General features: G+C 39.9%; 1 protein-coding gene across 6 annotated transcripts in view; it reads left to right on the top strand.

Annotated features, from left to right (window-relative positions):
* LOC124882907 overlaps positions 1–18881 on the top strand; it is an 81985-nt gene that overhangs the window by 16765 nt on the left and 46339 nt on the right. The gene's annotated exons all lie outside the window — the stretch shown is intronic.

Raw genomic sequence — 18881 nt, 5'->3', positions numbered from 1 at the left:
CTCTTTCTCCTCTCTTCTCTCTTAGCTGAAGAAGACATTTGCCTTTTTAGGCAATTGTCTGCTATTTTGTATATATTTTAGCACTAACTTCAACATCTTAGGCTATATTTTTGCTTCAGTCTATGCTTTTTCAGCTCATCTATGGGCAGGTCCTGCCTGCTTTTTTAAAGTTTTTGTCAGTTCTTGCATTTCAACAACTCTTTCAACAAGTAGTTTTGAGGTAACTTTAAATTGTTAAACTGTTTTATAGCTAATAGTCTTCCTGCTTAAACAGATCAGATGACAGTTTTTCTTTGCTGTTTCTATTTCTCCTAATTTATCAGATTTCAGCAGATTTTCTGCAGTCAATTTCAGCTTTTTTCTGCCAGCTTTCAGCTAAAAAAATTCAGCTTACAGCATTCACACTGCATTTTCGCAGGAAATGCAAATTTTTCTAGTTATTATTGTGTGAATGCTGTAGGCATTCACACTCTTGTGATCCTGTTTCTCTTTATTCTTTATTATTATTATTCTTATTCTGGTTGCTTCCGTACACTTTTTGATTCGCTACTACTTCTGCATACTTTGTGCTATTTCTGCCGTTCAACTTTTACAATATTCTGTTCATTCTGCTCTTTCCGGCTATGTCTTTTGGTATTTATATATTTTATACTTTTTAAAATATTCAGCTTTTTATGAATTTTTTGCTCCCATAGGAATGAATGGAAAATGGCAAAAAGTCTGCTAAAACTTCACTGTTTTTGCCATTTAACTACTTCCGCATACTTTCAGCTAGAAACACCATTCAACTTTTAAAATGCTTTCACAACCTTCTGCTATTACTGTTTAATTCAACTTTGTGATATCTTTTACAGTTTTTCTACAATTTGGTTTCAAACTTTTTAAACATTTTTTCAGATTTTCAGTTTTATAATGTAATCCTATGACGGAATGTTCGTGTCGCTAGAGTGTATGCTCTAGGTTTTTGAATAACTTGAAAAAGAACGAACAAACTCTCTTCACTCGCTCAATTTTCAATCTACCTATACAAATTATACATCAAAACGTAGGATTCTCTTTCGCGATTAAGAAAATGTCACCCTCATTGATGTGGGACACATAGTTTTCCGGCAACACGCCCCGAAGCAACACAAAGTCAACAAACCCTCTATAGGAAATCTATAGGGATTTCAGAAAAAATCAGAGCAAAAATCCTTAAAGTCACATGTTTTCGAATCGCCGCCTCTCGTAAACCGTTCGAGTTAGAGATATGAGCCTTGTGCAGATTTATCTTCAGACCTTGCTGGCACTCACAGTGAAGGAATTTTTTTGATAAGTTTTATCGTTTTGTCATAAAAAAGGTTTGTTTAGGAGTACCAAATCTATCCTTCCCAAAATCGCTTAAAATTGAAAAATTTCAAAATTATCCATATTTCTACACTGTCATATCTCCTACATGGATTAATGTAGACACATGAAAATCTCCAGGATTGTTCACCGATCCCTGCTGATACCTACGGTCAAAAAAGTATTTGGATACCTTTTATCCTTTCCTCGTGACATAATTTTGTTTGAGAGAGAAAAATGCACCTTCACCCAGTTTACAAATGGTCAAAATTATACACTTTTTCACAGGGTCACATCTCCCAGACAGATTTTTGTAGAAACTTAAGAAGCTCCATGATTGTTCAGCAAGGCCTGCTGATTCATACGGTGCATGAATCAAATCGATAGCCCTTATAGTTTCCAAGTTATTAGACGTTGTTTGAGATCATGTTCAGGCATTTTTCTGTTTTTCTCCATTTTCCCCTTTCTTTTCACCTAGTGTTTTGCCTTTAATATTATATTTTCAGCAAAAACGTGTTAATATTCTCGATCTCCTGTCCGTTCTGATAAAAACGGTCCAAGAATGACATCGATCGCCCCTACGGTTTCAGAGTTATGGCCAGTTGTTCGGGAGCATGCGCCTCCATGTTATAATGCCTAGACCAGGGGAGACAGAGAGTGAGGTGCTGCGTGAGTGAGAAACAGCAGGTGTCAAGTTACACTGACGCTCTTTGCTGATTGGCTGATTCATTCCTCACTGTTCTATTTATAGCTCTGTGTATCTCCTACAGTCTATGTCTGTATATGATTCTGTCTTTGTTTCTGCCTCCATTCACTCCGTGTCTGATACTCGGACACACACACACACGCTCACACACACCCACACACACATTCATGGATTACCATCTTTGTGAGGACTTTTCATTGACTTCCATTCATTTTCATTCGTTTCTATGGCCTAAACCTGACCCGACCCCCTAACCCTTTGATCATCTTCATAGGAGGCAACTACTGGCGGCCATTTTGTGTTGAGTACTTAAACAGCATGTACTGCTGTTCTAACAGCTGGACAACAGTGATTAAATTTAAAAGGCAATTTCATAGACTTTGGCATATAGGCTGTTAGCGCATCAGAACCTGGAACAAATCTCCATCAGAACCAGACCCAAACTCCATCAGAACCTTATCCAAAATCCATCAGAATCAGATGGAAGTTCTATCAGAACAGGGTACAAATCTTCATCAGAACCATGTACAAACCTCCATCTGAAATAGGTCCAAATTCTATAAGAGCCAAGGAGAAACATTCATCAGAACCTGGTCCAAACTCCAGCAGAACCAGGAACAGATCTCCATCAGAACCGGACACAAACTCCATCAGAGCTAGTTAGGAACCCTCCATCAGAACCATACCCAAACTCCATCAGAACCAGGAGGAATTCTGTATCAGGACCAGTTAGTCACCCACTATCAGAACCAAGTTCAAGCTCAATCAGAACCAGGAGGAACCTTTTATCAGAACCAGGTCCAAACTCCTTCAGAACCTGGCAAAAAGCTCCATCACTACAAGGAAAGGAAAACTCCATCAGAACCAGATCCAATCTCCATCAGAACCAGTTAGGAACCTTCCATCAGAACCGGACACAAACTCCATCAGAACCAGATCCAATCTCCATCAGAACCAGGAGGAATTCTGTATCATGACCAGTTGGTCACCCACTATCAAAACCAAGTCCAAACTCAATCAGAACCAGGAGGAACCTTCTATCAGAACCAGGTCCAAACCCTTCAGAACCTGGCAAAAAGCTCCATCAGTACAAGGAAAGAAAAACTCCATCAGAACCAGATCCAATCTCCATCAGAACCAGTTAGGAACCCTCCATCAGAACCGGACACAAACTCCATCAGAACCAGTTAGGAACCCTCCATTAGAACCAGATCCAAACTCCATCAGAACCAGGAGGAATTCTGTATCAGGACCAGTTAGTCACCCACTATCAGAACCAGGTCCAAACTCCATCAGAACCAGGAGGAACCTTCTATCAGAACCAGGTCCCAACTCCACCAGAACCTGGCAAAAAACTCCATAAGAACCTTGAACAATTCTATACCTGAACCATGTACAAGCATCCATCAGAACAAGACCCAAACTCCATCAGAACCAGGAACAAATCTCCATCAAAAGCAGACCCAAACTCCATCAGAACCAAGAGGAATTCTGTATCAGGACAAGTTATTCACCCACTATCAGAACCAGGTCCAAATTCAATCAGAACCAGGAGGAACCTTCTATCAGAACCAGGTCCAAACTCCTTCAGACCTGGAATAAATCTCCACAAGAACTGGACCCAAACTCCATCAGAACCAGTTAGGGACCCTCCATCAGAACCAAGTCCAAACTCAATCAGAACCAGGAGGAAACCCCTATCAGAACCAGATCCAATCTCCATCAGAACCAGTTAGGAACCCTCCATCAGAACCAGACCCGAACTCCAGCAGAACCAGGAACAAATCTCCATAATAACCGGACACAAACTCCATCAGAAGCAGTTAAGAACCCTCCATTAGAACCAGACCCAAACTCCATCAGAATCAGGAGGAATTCTGTATCAGGACCAGTTAGTCACCCACTATCAGAACCAAGTCCAAACTCAATCAGAACCAGGAGGAACCTTCTATCAGAACCAGGTCCAAACTCCTTCAGAACCTGGCAAAAAGCTCCATCAGTACAAGGAAAGAAAAACTCCATCAGAACCAGATCCAATTTACATCAGAACCAGTTAGGAAACCTCCATCAGAACCAGATCCAATCTCCATCAGAACCAGTTAGGAACCCTCCATCAGAACCAGACCCAAACTCAATCAGAACCAGGAGGAACCTTCTATCAGAACCAGGTCCAAACTCCTTCAGAACCTGGAATAAATCTCCACAAGAACTGGACCCAAACTCCATCAGAACCAGTTAGGGACCCTCCATCAGAACCAAGTCCAAACTCAATCAGAACCAGGAGGAAACTACTATCAGAACCAGGAAAAAATTTCCATCGGAACCTTGTACAATTCTTCATCAGATCCAGGTACAAACGTCTATCAGAACCAGGAAGAAACAGCCATCAGAACCAGGTCCCAACTCCACCAGAACCTGGCAAAAAACTCCATAAGAACCTTGAACAATTCTATACCTGAACCATGTACAAGCATCCATCAGAACAAGACTCAAACTCCATCAGAACCAGGAACAAATCTCCATCAAAACCAGACCCAAACTCCATCAGAACCAGGAGGAATTCTCCATCAGGACCAGTTAGGCACCCACTATCAGAACCAGGTCCAAACTCAATCAGAACCAGAAAGAATATGCTAACGTTAGGATTGTAGCTTCTCTTTCTCCTCTCTTAGCTAAAGAACACTTTTGCGTTTTTTAGGCAATTTCCTGTTTGTTTTTGTGTTTCTTCAGCGTATTTGTTGTTATTTCCTTTTTTCTGAAATTTCTCCTATTTTCTTATGTGTTTTAGCACTGACTTGAACTTCTTAGTCTATATTTTTGCTTCAGTCTATGCTTTTTCAGCTCATCTATGGCAGCTCTTTCCTGCTTTTTTAAAGTTTTTGTCAGTTCTCGCATTTCAACAACTCTTTCAACAAGTAGTTTTGAGGTAACTTTAAATTGTTAAGCTGTTTTATAGGTAATAGTCTTCCTGCTTAAACAGATCAGATGAGTTTTTCTTTGCTGTTTCTGCTATTTCTACTAATTTATCAGATTTCAGCAGATTTTCTGCAGTCAATTTCAGCTTTTTTCTGCCAGCTTTCAGCTAAAAAATTCAGCTTACAGCATTCACACTGCATTTTCGTAGGAAATGCAAATTTTTCTAGTTATTATTATTCTTATTCTGGTTGCTTCCGTACACTTTTTGATTCGCTACTACTTCTGCATACTTTGTGCTATTTCTGCCGTTCAACTTTTACAATATTCTGCTCATTCTGCTCTTTCCGGCTATGTCTTTTGGTATTTATATCTTTTATACTTTTTAAATATTCAGCTTTTTATGAATTTTTTGCTCCCATAGGAATGAATGGAAAATGGCAAAAATTCTGCTAAAACTTCACTGTTTTTGCCATTTAACTACTTCCGCATACTTTCAGCTAGAAACACCATTCAACTTTTAAAATGCTTTCACAACCTTCTGCTATTACTGTTTAATTCAACTTTGTGATATCTTTTACAGTTTTTCTACAATTTGGTTTCAAACTTTTTAAACATTTCTTCAGATTTTCAGTTTTATAATGTAATCCTATGACGGAATGTTCGTGTCGCTAGAGTGTATGCTCTAGGTTTTTTAATAACTTGAAAAAGAACGAACAAACTCTCTTCACTCGCTCAATTTTCAATCTACCTATACAAATTATACATCAAAACGTAGGAATCTCTTTCGCGATTAAGAAAATGTCACCCTCATTGATGTGGGACACATAGTTTTCCGGCAACACGCCCCGAAGCAACACAAAGTCAACACACCCTCTATAGGAAATCTATAGGGATTTCAGAAAAAATCAGAGCAAAAAATCCTTAAAGTCACATGTTTTCGAATCGCCGCCTCTCGTAAACCGTTCGAGGTAGAGACATGAGCCTTGTGCAGATTTATCTTCAGACCTTGCTGGCACTCACAGTGAAGGAATTTTTTTGATAAGTTTTATCGTTTTGTCATAAAAAAAGGTTTGTTTAGGAGTACCAAATCTATCCTTCCCAAAATCGCTTAAAATTGAAAAATTTCAAAATTATCCATATTTCTACACTGTCATATCTCCTACATGGATTCATGTAGACACACGAAAATCTCCAGGATTGTTCACCGATCCCTGCTGATACCTACGGTCCAAACATTTTTTGGATACCATTTATCGTTTTTGCGTGAAGTAGGTTTGTTTGAGAGTGAAAAATTCACCTTCACTCGGGTTAAAAATGGTCAAAATGATCCACTTTTTCACAGGGTCACAACTCTCAGACAGATTTTTGTAGAAACTTGAGAAGCTCCATGATTGTTCAGCAAGGCCTGCTGATTCATACGGTGCATGAATCAAATCGATAGCCCTTATAGTTTCCGAGTTATTAGACGTTGTTCGAGAGCATGTTCAGGCATTTTTCTGTTTTTCTCCATTTTTCCCTTTTTTTCACCTAGTGTTTTGCCTTTAATATTATATTTTCAGCAAAAACGTGTTAATATTCTCGATCTCCTGTCCGTTCTGATAAAAACAGTCCAAGAATGACATCGATTGCCCCTACGGTTTCAGAGTTATGGCCAGTTGTTCGGGAGCATGCGCCTCCATGTTATAATGCCTAGACCAGGGGAGACAGAGAGTGAGGTGCTGCGTGAGTGAGAAACAGCAGGTGTCAAGTTACACTGACGCTCTTTGCTGATTGGCTGATTCATTCCTCACTGTTCTATTTATAGCTCTGTGTATCTCCTACTGTCTATGTCTGTATATGATTCTGTCTTTGTTTCTGCCTCCATTCACTCAGTGTCTGATACTCGGACACACACACACACGCTCACACACACCCACACACACATTCATGGATTACCATCTTTGTGAGGACTTTTCATTGACTTCCATTCATTTTCATTCGTTTCTATGGCCTAAACCTGACCCGACCCCCTAACCCTTTGATCATCTTCATAGGAGGCAACTACTGGCGGCCATTTTGTGTTGAGTACTTAAACAGCATGTCGGCTGTTCTAACAGCTGGACAACAGTGATTAAATTTAAAAGGCAATTTCATAGACTTTGGCATATAGGCTGTTAGCGCATCAGAACCTGGAACAAATCGCCATCAGAACCAGACCCAAACTCCATCAGAACCTTATCCAAAATCCATCAGAATCAGATGGAAACTCTATCAGAACAGGGTACAAATCTTCATCAGAACCATGTACAAACCTCCATCTGAAATAGGTCCAAATTCTATAAGAGCCAAGGAGAAACATTCATCAGAACCAGGTCCAAACTCCAGCAGAACCAGGAACAGATCTCCATCAGAACCGGACACAAACTCCATCAGAGCTAGTTAGGAACCCTCCATCAGAACCATACCCAAACTCCATCAGAACCAGGAGGAATTCTGTATCAGGACCAGTTAGTCACCCACTATCAGAACCAAGTCCAAACTCAATCAGAACCAGGAGGAACCTTTTATCAGAACCAGGTCCAAACTCCTTCAGAACCTGGCAAAAAGCTCCATCACTACAAGGAAAGAAAAACTCCATCAGAACCAGATCCAATCTCCATCAGAACCAGTTAGGAACCCTCCATCAGAACCGGACACAAACTCCATCAGAACCAGATCCAATCTCCATCAGAACCAGTTAGGAACCCTCCATCAGAACCGGACACAAACTCCATCAGAACCAGTTAGGAACCCTCCATCAGAACCAGACCCAAACTCCATCAGAATCAGGAGGAATTCTGTATCATGACCAGTTGGTCACCCACTATCAAAACCAAGTCCAAACTCAATCAGAACCAGGAGGAATTTTCTATCAGAAGCAGGTCCAAACCCTTCAGAACCTGGCAAAAAGCTCCATCAGTACAAGGAAAGAAAAACTCCATCAGAACCAGATCCAATCTCCATCAGAACCAGTTAGGAACCCTCCATCAGAACCGGACACAAACTCCATCAGAACCAGTTAGGAACCCTCCATTAGAACCAGATCCAAACTCCATCAGAACTAGGAGGAATTCTGTATCAGGACCAGCTAGTCACCCACTATCAGAACCAGGTCCAGACTCAATCAGAACCAGGAGGAACCTTCTATCAGAACCAAGTCCAAACCCCTTCAGAACCTGGCAAAAAGCTCCATCAGTACAAGGAAAGAAAAACTCCATCAGAACCAGATCCAATCTCCATCAGAACCAGTTAGGAACCCTCCATCAGAACCGGAAACAAACTCCATCAGAACCAGTTAGTCACCCACTATCAGAACCAGGTCCAAACTCAGTCAGAACCAGAAAGATACCTCTATCAGAACCAGTTCCAAGAAGAATCAGAACCTGTAATAAATCTCCACAAGAACTGGACCCAAACTCCATCAGAACCAGGAGGAAACTTCTATCAGAACCAGGAACAAATTTCCATCGGAACCTTGTACAATTTTTCATCAGAACCAGGTAAAAACGTCTATCAGAACCAGGAAGAAACAGCCATCAGAACCAGGTCCCAACTCCACCAGAACCTGGCAAAAAACTCCATAAGAACCTTGAACAATTCTATACCTGAACCATGTACAAGCATCCATCAGAACAAGACCCAAACTCCATCAGAACCAGGAACAAATCTCCATCAAAACCAGACCCAAACTCCATCAGAACCAGGAGGAATTCTCCATCAGGACCAGTTAGGCACCCAATATCAGAACCAGGTCCAAACTCAATCAGAACCAGGAAGAATATGCTAACGTTAGGATTGTAGCTTCTCTTTCTCCTCTCTTAGCTAAAGAACACTTTTGCGTTTTTTAGGCAATTTCCTGTTTGTTTTTGTGTTTCTTCAGCGTATTTGTTGTTATTTCCTTTTTTCTGAAATTTCTCCTATTTTCTTATGTGTTTTAGCACTGACTTGAACTTCTTAGTCTATATTTTTGCTTCAGTCTATGCTTTTTCAGCTCATCTATGGCAGCTCTTTCCTGCTTTTTTAAAGTTTTTGTCAGTTCTCGCATTTCAACAACTCTTTCAACAAGTAGTTTTGAGGTAACTTTAAATTGTTAAGCTGTTTTATAGGTAATAGTCTTCCTGCTTAAACAGATCAGATGAGTTTTTCTTTGCTGTTTCTGCTATTTCTACTAATTTATCAGATTTCAGCAGATTTTCTGCAGTCAATTTCAGCTTTTTTCTGCCAGCTTTCAGCTAAAAAATTCAGCTTACAGCATTCACACTGCATTTTCGTAGGAAATGCAAATTTTTCTAGTTATTATTATTCTTATTCTGGTTGCTTCCGTACACTTTTTGATTCGCTACTACTTCTGCATACTTTGTGCTATTTCTGCCGTTCAACTTTTACAATATTCTGCTCATTCTGCTCTTTCCGGCTATGTCTTTTGGTATTTATATCTTTTATACTTTTTTAAATATTCAGCTTTTTATGAATTTTTTGCTCCCATAGGAATGAATGGAAAATGGCAAAAATTCTGCTAAAACTTCACTGTTTTTGCCATTTAACTACTTCCGCATACTTTCAGCTAGAAACACCATTCAACTTTTAAAATGCTTTCACAACCTTCTGCTATTACTGTTTAATTCAACTTTGTGATATCTTTTACAGTTTTTCTACAATTTGGTTTCAAACTTTTTAAACATTTTTTCAGATTTTCAGTTTTATAATGTAATCCTATGACGGAATGTTCGTGTCGCTAGAGTGTATGCTCTAGGTTTTTTAATAACTTGAAAAAGAACGAACAAACTCTCTTCACTCGCTCAATTTTCAATCTACCTATACAAATTATACATCAAAACGTAGGAATCTCTTTCGCGATTAAGAAAATGTCACCCTCATTGATGTGGGACACATAGTTTTCCGGCAACACGCCCCGAAACAACACAAAGTCAACACACCCTCTATAGGAAATCTATAGGGATTTCAGAAAAAATCAGAGCAAAAATCCTTAAAGTCACATGTTTTCGAATCGCCACCTCTTGTAAACCGTTCGAGGTAGAGATATGAGCCTTGTGCAGATTTATCTTCAGACCTTGCTGGCACTCACAGCGAAGGAATTTTTTTGATAAGTTTTATCGTTTTGTCATAAAAAAGGTTTGTTTAGGAGTACCAAATCTATCCTTCCCAAAATCGCTTAAAATTGAAAAATTTCAAAATTATCCATATTTCTACACTGTCATATCTCCTACATGGATTAATGTAGACACATGAAAATCTCCAGGATTGTTCACCGATCCCTGCTGATACCTACGGTCAAAAAGTATTTGGATACCTTTTATCGTTTCCTCGTGACATAATTTTGTTTGAGAGAGAAAAATGCACCTTCACCCAGTTTACAAATGGTCAAAATTATACACTTTTTCACAGGGTCACATCTCCCAGACAGATTTTTGTAGAAACTTAAGAAGCTCCATGATTGTTCAGCAAGGCCTGCTGATTCATACGGTGCATGAATCAAATCGATAGCCCTTATAGTTTCCAAGTTATTAGACGTTGTTTGAGATCATGTTCAGGCATTTTTCTGTTTTTCTCCATTTTCCCCTTTCTTTTCACCTAGTGTTTTGCCTTTAATATTATATTTTCAGCAAAAACGTGTTAATATTCTCGATCTCCTGTCCGTTCTGATAAAAACGGTCCAAGAATGACATCGATCGCCCCTACGGTTTCAGAGTTATGGCCAGTTGTTCGGGAGCATGCGCCTCCATGTTATAATGCCTAGACCAGGGGAGACAGAGAGTGAGGTGCTGCGTGAGTGAGAAACAGCAGGTGTCAAGTTACACTGACGCTCTTTGCTGATTGGCTGATTCATTCCTCACTGTTCTATTTATAGCTCTGTGTATCTCCTACTGTCTATGTCTGTATATGATTCTGTCTTTGTTTCTGCCTCCATTCACTCCGTGTCTGATACTCGGACACACACACACACGCTCACACACACCCACACACACATTCATGGATTACCATCTTTGTGAGGACTTTTCATTGACTTCCATTCATTTTCATTCGTTTCTATGGCCTAAACCTGACCCGACCCCCTAACCCTTTGATCATCTTCATAGGAGGCAACTACTGGCGGCCATTTTGTGTTGAGTACTTAAACAGCATGTACTGCTGTTCTAACAGCTGGACAACAGTGATTAAATTTAAAAGGCAATTTCATAGACTTTGGCATATAGGCTGTTAGCGCATCAGAACCTGGAACAAATCTCCATCAGAACCAGACCCAAACTCCATCAGAACCTTATCCAAAATCCATCAGAATCAGATGGAAGTTCTATCAGAACAGGGTACAAATCTTCATCAGAACCATGTACAAACCTCCATCTGAAATAGGTCCAAATTCTATAAGAGCCAAGGAGAAACATTCATCAGAACCTGGTCCAAACTCCAGCAGAACCAGGAACAGATCTCCATCAGAACCGGACACAAACTCCATCAGAGCTAGTTAGGAACCCTCCATCAGAACCATACCCAAACTCCATCAGAACCAGGAGGAATTCTGTATCAGGACCAGTTAGTCACCCACTATCAGAACCAAGTCCAAACTCAATCAGAACCAGGAGGAACCTTTTATCAGAACCAGGTCCAAACTCCTTCAGAACCTGGCAAAAAGCTCCATCACTACAAGGAAAGAAAAACTCCATCAGAACCAGATCCAATCTCCATCAGAACCAGTTAGGAACCTTCCATCAGAACCGGACACAAACTCCATCAGAACCAGATCCAATCTCCATCAGAACCAGTTAGGAACCCTCCATCAGAACCGGACACAAACTCCATCAGAACCAGTTAGGAACCCTCCATCAGAACCAGACCCAAACTCCATCAGAATCAGGAGGAATTCTGTATCATGACCAGTTGGTCACCCACTATCAAAACCAAGTCCAAACTCAATCAGAACCAGGAGGAATTTTCTATCAGAAGCAGGTCCAAACCCTTCAGAACCTGGCAAAAAGCTCCATCAGTACAAGGAAAGAAAAACTCCATCAGAACCAGATCCAATCTCCATCAGAACCAGTTAGGAACCCTCCATCAGAACCGGACACAAACTCCATCAGAACCAGTTAGGAACCCTCCATTAGAACCAGATCCAAACTCCATCAGAACTAGGAGGAATTCTGTATCAGGACCAGCTAGTCACCCACTATCAGAACCAGGTCCAGACTCAATCAGAACCAGGAGGAACCTTCTATCAGAACCAAGTCCAAACCCCTTCAGAACCTGGCAAAAAGCTCCATCAGTACAAGGAAAGAAAAACTCCATCAGAACCAGATCCAATCTCCATCAGAACCAGTTAGGAACCCTCCATCAGAACCGGAAACAAACTCCATCAGAACCAGTTAGTCACCCACTATCAGAACCAGGTCCAAACTCAATCAGAACCAGGAAGAATATGCTAACGTTAGGATTGTAGCTTCTCTTTCTCCTCTCTTAGCTAAAGAACACTTTTGCGTTTTTTAGGCAATTTCCTGTTTGTTTTTGTGTTTCTTCAGCGTATTTGTTGTTATTTCCTTTTTTCTGAAATTTCTCCTATTTTCTTATGTGTTTTAGCACTGACTTGAACTTCTTAGTCTATATTTTTGCTTCAGTCTATGCTTTTTCAGCTCATCTATGGCAGCTCTTTCCTGCTTTTTTAAAGTTTTTGTCAGTTCTCGCATTTCAACAACTCTTTCAACAAGTAGTTTTGAGGTAACTTTAAATTGTTAAGCTGTTTTATAGGTAATAGTCTTCCTGCTTAAACAGATCAGATGAGTTTTTCTTTGCTGTTTCTGCTATTTCTACTAATTTATCAGATTTCAGCAGATTTTCTGCAGTCAATTTCAGCTTTTTTCTGCCAGCTTTCAGCTAAAAAATTCAGCTTACAGCATTCACACTGCATTTTCGTAGGAAATGCAAATTTTTCTAGTTATTATTATTCTTATTCTGGTTGCTTCCGTACACTTTTTGATTCGCTACTACTTCTGCATACTTTGTGCTATTTCTGCCGTTCAACTTTTACAATATTCTGCTCATTCTGCTCTTTCCGGCTATGTCTTTTGGTATTTATATCTTTTATACTTTTTAAATATTCAGCTTTTTATGAATTTTTTGCTCCCATAGGAATGAATGGAAAATGGCAAAAATTCTGCTAAAACTTCACTGTTTTTGCCATTTAACTACTTCCGCATACTTTCAGCTAGAAACACCATTCAACTTTTAAAATGCTTTCACAACCTTCTGCTATTACTGTTTAATTCAACTTTGTGATATCTTTTACAGTTTTTCTACAATTTGGTTTCAAACTTTTTAAACATTTTTTCAGATTTTCAGTTTTATAATGTAATCCTATGACGGAATGTTCGTGTCGCTAGAGTGTATGCTCTAGGTTTTTTAATAACTTGAAAAAGAACGAACAAACTCTCTTCACTCGCTCAATTTTCAATCTACCTATACAAATTATACATCAAAACGTAGGAATCTCTTTCGCGATTAAGAAAATGTCACCCTCATTGATGTGGGACACATAGTTTTCCGGCAACACGCCCCGAAACAACACAAAGTCAACACACCCTCTATAGGAAATCTATAGGGATTTCAGAAAAAATCAGAGCAAAAATCCTTAAAGTCACATGTTTTCGAATCGCCACCTCTTGTAAACCGTTCGAGGTAGAGATATGAGCCTTGTGCAGATTTATCTTCAGACCTTGCTGGCACTCACAGCGAAGGAATTTTTTTGATAAGTTTTATCGTTTTGTCATAAAAAAGGTTTGTTTAGGAGTACCAAATCTATCCTTCCCAAAATCGCATAAAATTGAAATATTTCAAAATTATCCATATTTCTACACTGTCATATCTCCTACATGGATTCATGTAGACACATGAAAATCTCCAGGATTGTTCACCGATCCCTGCTGATACCTAGGTCCAAAAATTATTTGGATACCTTTTATCGTTTCCTCGTGACGTAATTTTGTTTGAGAGAGAAAAATGCACCTTCACCCAGTTTACAAATGGTCAAAATTATACACTTTTTCACAGGGTCACATCTCCCAGACAGATTTTTGTAGAAACTTGAGAAGCCCCATGATTGTTCAGCAAGGCCTGCTGATTCATACGGTGTATGAATCAAATCGATAGCCCTTATAGTTTCCGAGTTATTAGACGTTGTTTGAGATCATGTTCAGGCATTTTTCTGTTTTTCTCCATTTTCCCCTTTCTTTTCACCTAGTGTTTTGCCTTTAATATTATATTTTCAGCAAAAACGTGTTAATATTCTCGATCTCCTGTCCGTTCTGATAAAAACAGTCCAAGAATGACATCGATCGCCCCCACGGTTTCAGAGTTATGGCCAGTTGTTCGGGAGCATGCGCCTCCATGTTATAATGCCTAGACCAGGGGAGACAGAGAGTGAGGTGCTGCGTGAGTGAGAAACAGCAGGTGTCAAGTTACACTGACGCTCTTTGCTGATTGGCTGATTCATTCCTCACTGTTCTATTTATAGCTCTGTGTATCTCCTACTGTCTATGTCTGTATATGATTCTGTCTTTGTTTCTGCCTCCATTCACTCCGTGTCTGATACTCGGACACACACACATGCTCACACACACCCACACACACATTCATGGATTACCATCTTTGTGAGGACTTTTCATTGACTTCCATTCATTTTCATTCGTTTCTATGGCCTAAACCTGACCCGACCCCCTAACCCTTTGATCATCTTCATAGGAGGCAACTACTGGCGGCCATTTTGTGTTGAGTACTTAAACAGCATGTACTGCTGTTCTAACAGCTGGACAACAGTGATTAAATTTAAAAGGCAATTTCATAGACTTTGGCATATAGGCTGTTAGCGCATCAGAACCTGGAACAAATCTCCATCAGAACCAGACCCAAACTCCATCAGAACCTTATCCAAAATCCATCAGAATCAGATGGAAACTCTATCAGAACAGGGTACAAATCTTCATCAGAACCATGTACAAACCTCCATCTGAAATAGGTCCAAATTCTATAAGAGCCAAGGAGAAACATTCATCAGAACCAGGTCCAAACTCCATCAGAACCAGTTAGGAACCCTCCATCAGAACCGGACACAAACTCCATCAGAACCAGTTAGGAACCCTCCATTAGAACCAGATCCAAACTCCATCAGAACCAGGAGGAATTCTGTATCAGGACCAGTTAGTCACCCACTATCAGAACCAGGTCCAAACTCAATCAGAACCAGGAGGAACCTTATATCAGAACCAGGTCCCAACTCCACCAGAACCTGGCAAAAAACTCCATAAGAACCTTGAACAATTCTATACCTGAACCATGTACAAGCGTCCATCAGAACAAGACCCAAACTCCATCAGAACCAGGAACAAATCTCCATCAAAACCAGACCCAAACTCCATCAGAACCAGGAACAAATCTCCATCAGAACCAGGTCCAAATTCAATCAGAACCAGGAGGAACCTTCTATCAGAACCAGGTCCAAACTCCTTCAGAACCTGGAATAAATCTCCACAAGAACTGGACCCAAACTCCATCAGAACCAGTTAGGGACCCTCCATCAGAACCAAGTCCAAACTCAATCAGAACCAGGAGGAAACCCCTATCAGAACCAGATCCAATCTCCATCAGAACCAGTTAGGAACCCTCCATCAGAACCAGACCCGAACTCCAGCAGAACCAGGAACAAATCTCCATAATAACCGGACACAAACTCCATCAGAAGCAGTTAAGAACCCTCCATCAGAACCAGACCCAAACTCCATCAGAACCAGGAGGAATTCTGTATCAGGACCAGTTAGTCACCCACTATCAGAACCAAGTCCAAACTCAATCAGAACCAGGAGGAACCTTCTATCAGAACCAGGTCCGAACTCCTTCAGAACCTGGCAAAAAGCTCCATCAGTACAAGGAAAGAAAAACTCCATCAGAACCAGATCCAATTTACATCAGAACCAGTTAGGAACCCCCCATCAGAACCAGATCCAATCTCCATCAGAACCAGTTAGGAACCCTCCATCAGAACCAGACCCAAACTCAATCAGAACCAGGAGGAACCTTCTATCAGAACCAGGTCCAAACTCCTTCAGAACCTGGAATAAATCTCCACAAGAACTGGACCCAAACTCCATCAGAACCAGTTAGGTACCCTCCATCAGAACCAAGTCCAAACTCAATCAGAACCAGGAGGAAACTACTATCAGAACCAGGAACAAATCTCCATCAGAACCAGACCCAAACTCCATCAGAACCAGGAGGAATTCTGTATCAGGACCAGTTAGTCACCCACTATCAGAACCAGGTCCAAACTCAGTCAGAACCAGAAAGATACCTCTATCAGAACCAGTTCCAAGAAGAATCAGAACCTGTAATAAATCTCCACAAGAACTGGACCCAAACTCCATCAGAACCAGGAGGAAACCTCTATCAGAACCAGGAAAAAATTTCCATCGGAACCTTGTACAATTCTTCATCAGATCCAGGTACAAACGTCTATCAGAACCAGGAAGAAACAGCCATCAGAACCAGGTCCCAACTCCCCCAGAACCTGGCAAAAAATTCCATAAGAACCTTGAACAATTCTATACCTGAACCATGTACAAGCATCCATCAGAACAAGACCCAAACTCCATCAGAACCAGGAATAAATCTCCATCAAAACCAGACCCAAACTCCATCAGAACCAGGAGGAATTCTCCATCAGGACCAGTTAGGCACCCATATCAGAACCAGGTCCAAACTCAATCAGAACCAGGAAGAATATGCTAACGTTAGGATTGTAGCTTCTCTTTCTCCTCTCTTAGCTAAAGAACACTTTTGCGTTTTTTAGGCAATTTCCTGTTTGTTTTTGTGTTTCTTCAGCGTATTTGTTGTTATTTCCTTTTTTCTGAAATTTCTCCTATTTTCTTATGTGTTTTAGCACTGACTTGAACTTCTTAGTCTATATTTTTGCTTCAGTCTATGCTTTTTCAGCTCATCTATGGCAGCTCTTTCCTGCTTTTTTAAAGTTTTTGTCAGTTCTTGCATTTCAACAACTCTTTCAACAAGTAGTTTTGAGGTAACTTAAAATTGTTAAGCTGTTTTATAGGTAATAGTCTTCCTGCTTAAACAGATCAGATGAGTTTTTCTTTGCTGTTTCTGCTATTTCTACTAATTTATCAGAATTCAGCAGATTTTCTGCAGTCAATTTCAGCTTTTTTCTGCCAGCTTTCAGCTAAAAAATTCAGCTTACAGCATTCACACTGCATTTTCGTAGGAAATGCAAATTTTTCTAGTTATTATTATTCTTATTCTGGTTGCTTCCGTACACTTTTTGAACCGCTTCTCCTTCTGCATACTTTGTGCTATTTTAACCATTCAAATTTCACAATATTCAGCCCTTTCAGGACATTCCGGCTATATCTTTTGGTATTTATATCTTTTATACTTTTTAAAATATTCAGATTTTTATGAATTTTTTGCTCCCATAGGAATGAATGGAAAATGGCAAAAATTCTGCTAAAACTTCACTGTTTTTGCCATTTAACTACTTCCGCATACTTTCAGCTAGAAACACCATTCAACTTTTAAAATGCTTTCACAACCTTCTGCTATTACTGTTTAATTCAACTTTGTGATATCTTTTACAGTTTTTCTACAATTTGGTTTCAAACTTTATTACAATTTTTTCAGATTTTCAGTTTTATAATGTAATCCTATGACGGAATGTTCGTGTCGCTAGAGTGTATGCTCTAGGTTTTTGAATAACTTGAAAAAGAACGAACAAACTCTCTTCACTCGCTCAATTTTCAATCTACCTATACAAATTATACATCAAAACGTAGGAATCTCTTTCGCAATCAAGAAAATGTCACCCTCATTGATGTGGGACACATAGTTTTCCGGCAACACGCCCCGAAGCAACACAAAGTCAACACACCCTCTATAGGAAATCTATAGGGATTTCAGAAAAAATCAGAGCAAAAATCCTTAAAGTCACATGTTTTCGAATCGCCGCCTCTCGTAAACCGTTCGAGGTAGAGACATGAGCCTTGTGCAGATTTATCTTCAGACCTTGCTGGCACTCACAGTGAAGGAATTTTTTTGATAAGTTTTATCGTTTTGTCATAAAAAAGGTTTGTTTAGGAGTACCAAATCTATCCTTCCCAAAATCGCTTAAAATTGAAAAATTTCAAAATTATCCATATTTCTACACTGTCATATCTCCTACATGGATTCATGTAGACACACGAAAATCTCCAGGATTGTTCACCGATCCCTGCTGATACCTACGGTCCAAGCATTATTTGGATACCATTTATCGTTTTTGCGTGAAGTAGGTTTGTTTGAGAGTGAAAAATTCACCTTCACTCGGGTTAAAAATGGTCAAAATGATCTACTTTTTCACAGGGTCACAACTCTCAGACAGATTTTTGTAGAAACGTGAGAAGCTCCATGATTGTTCAGCAAGGCCTGCTGATTCATACGGTGCATGAATCAAATCGATAGCCCTTATAGTTTCCGAGTTATTAGACGTTGTTCGAGAGCATGTTCAGGCATTTTTCTGTTTTTCTCCATTTTTCCCTTTTTTTCACCTAGTGTTTTGCCTTTAATATTATATTTTCAGCAAAAACGTGTTAATATTCTCGATCTCCTGTCCGTTCTGATAAAAACAGTCCAAGAATGACATCGATCGCCCCTACGGTTTCAGAGTTATGGCCAGTTGTTCGGGAGCATGCGCCTCCATGTTATAATGCCTAGACCAGGGGAGACAGAGAGTGAGGTGCTGCGTGAGTGAGAAACAGCAGGTGTCAAGTTACACTGACGCTCTTTGCTGATTGGCTGATTCATTCCTCACTGTTCTATTTATAGCTCTGTGTATCTCCTACTGTCTATGTCTGTATATGATTCTGTCTTT

Source organism: Girardinichthys multiradiatus, chromosome 2, assembly GCF_021462225.1.
Source record: "Girardinichthys multiradiatus isolate DD_20200921_A chromosome 2, DD_fGirMul_XY1, whole genome shotgun sequence".
NCBI classification, from domain to species: Eukaryota; Metazoa; Chordata; class Actinopteri; order Cyprinodontiformes; family Goodeidae; genus Girardinichthys; species Girardinichthys multiradiatus.
Note: the sequence above shows the minus strand (reverse complement) of the source record. Positions and strands in the feature narration are given on the sequence as shown.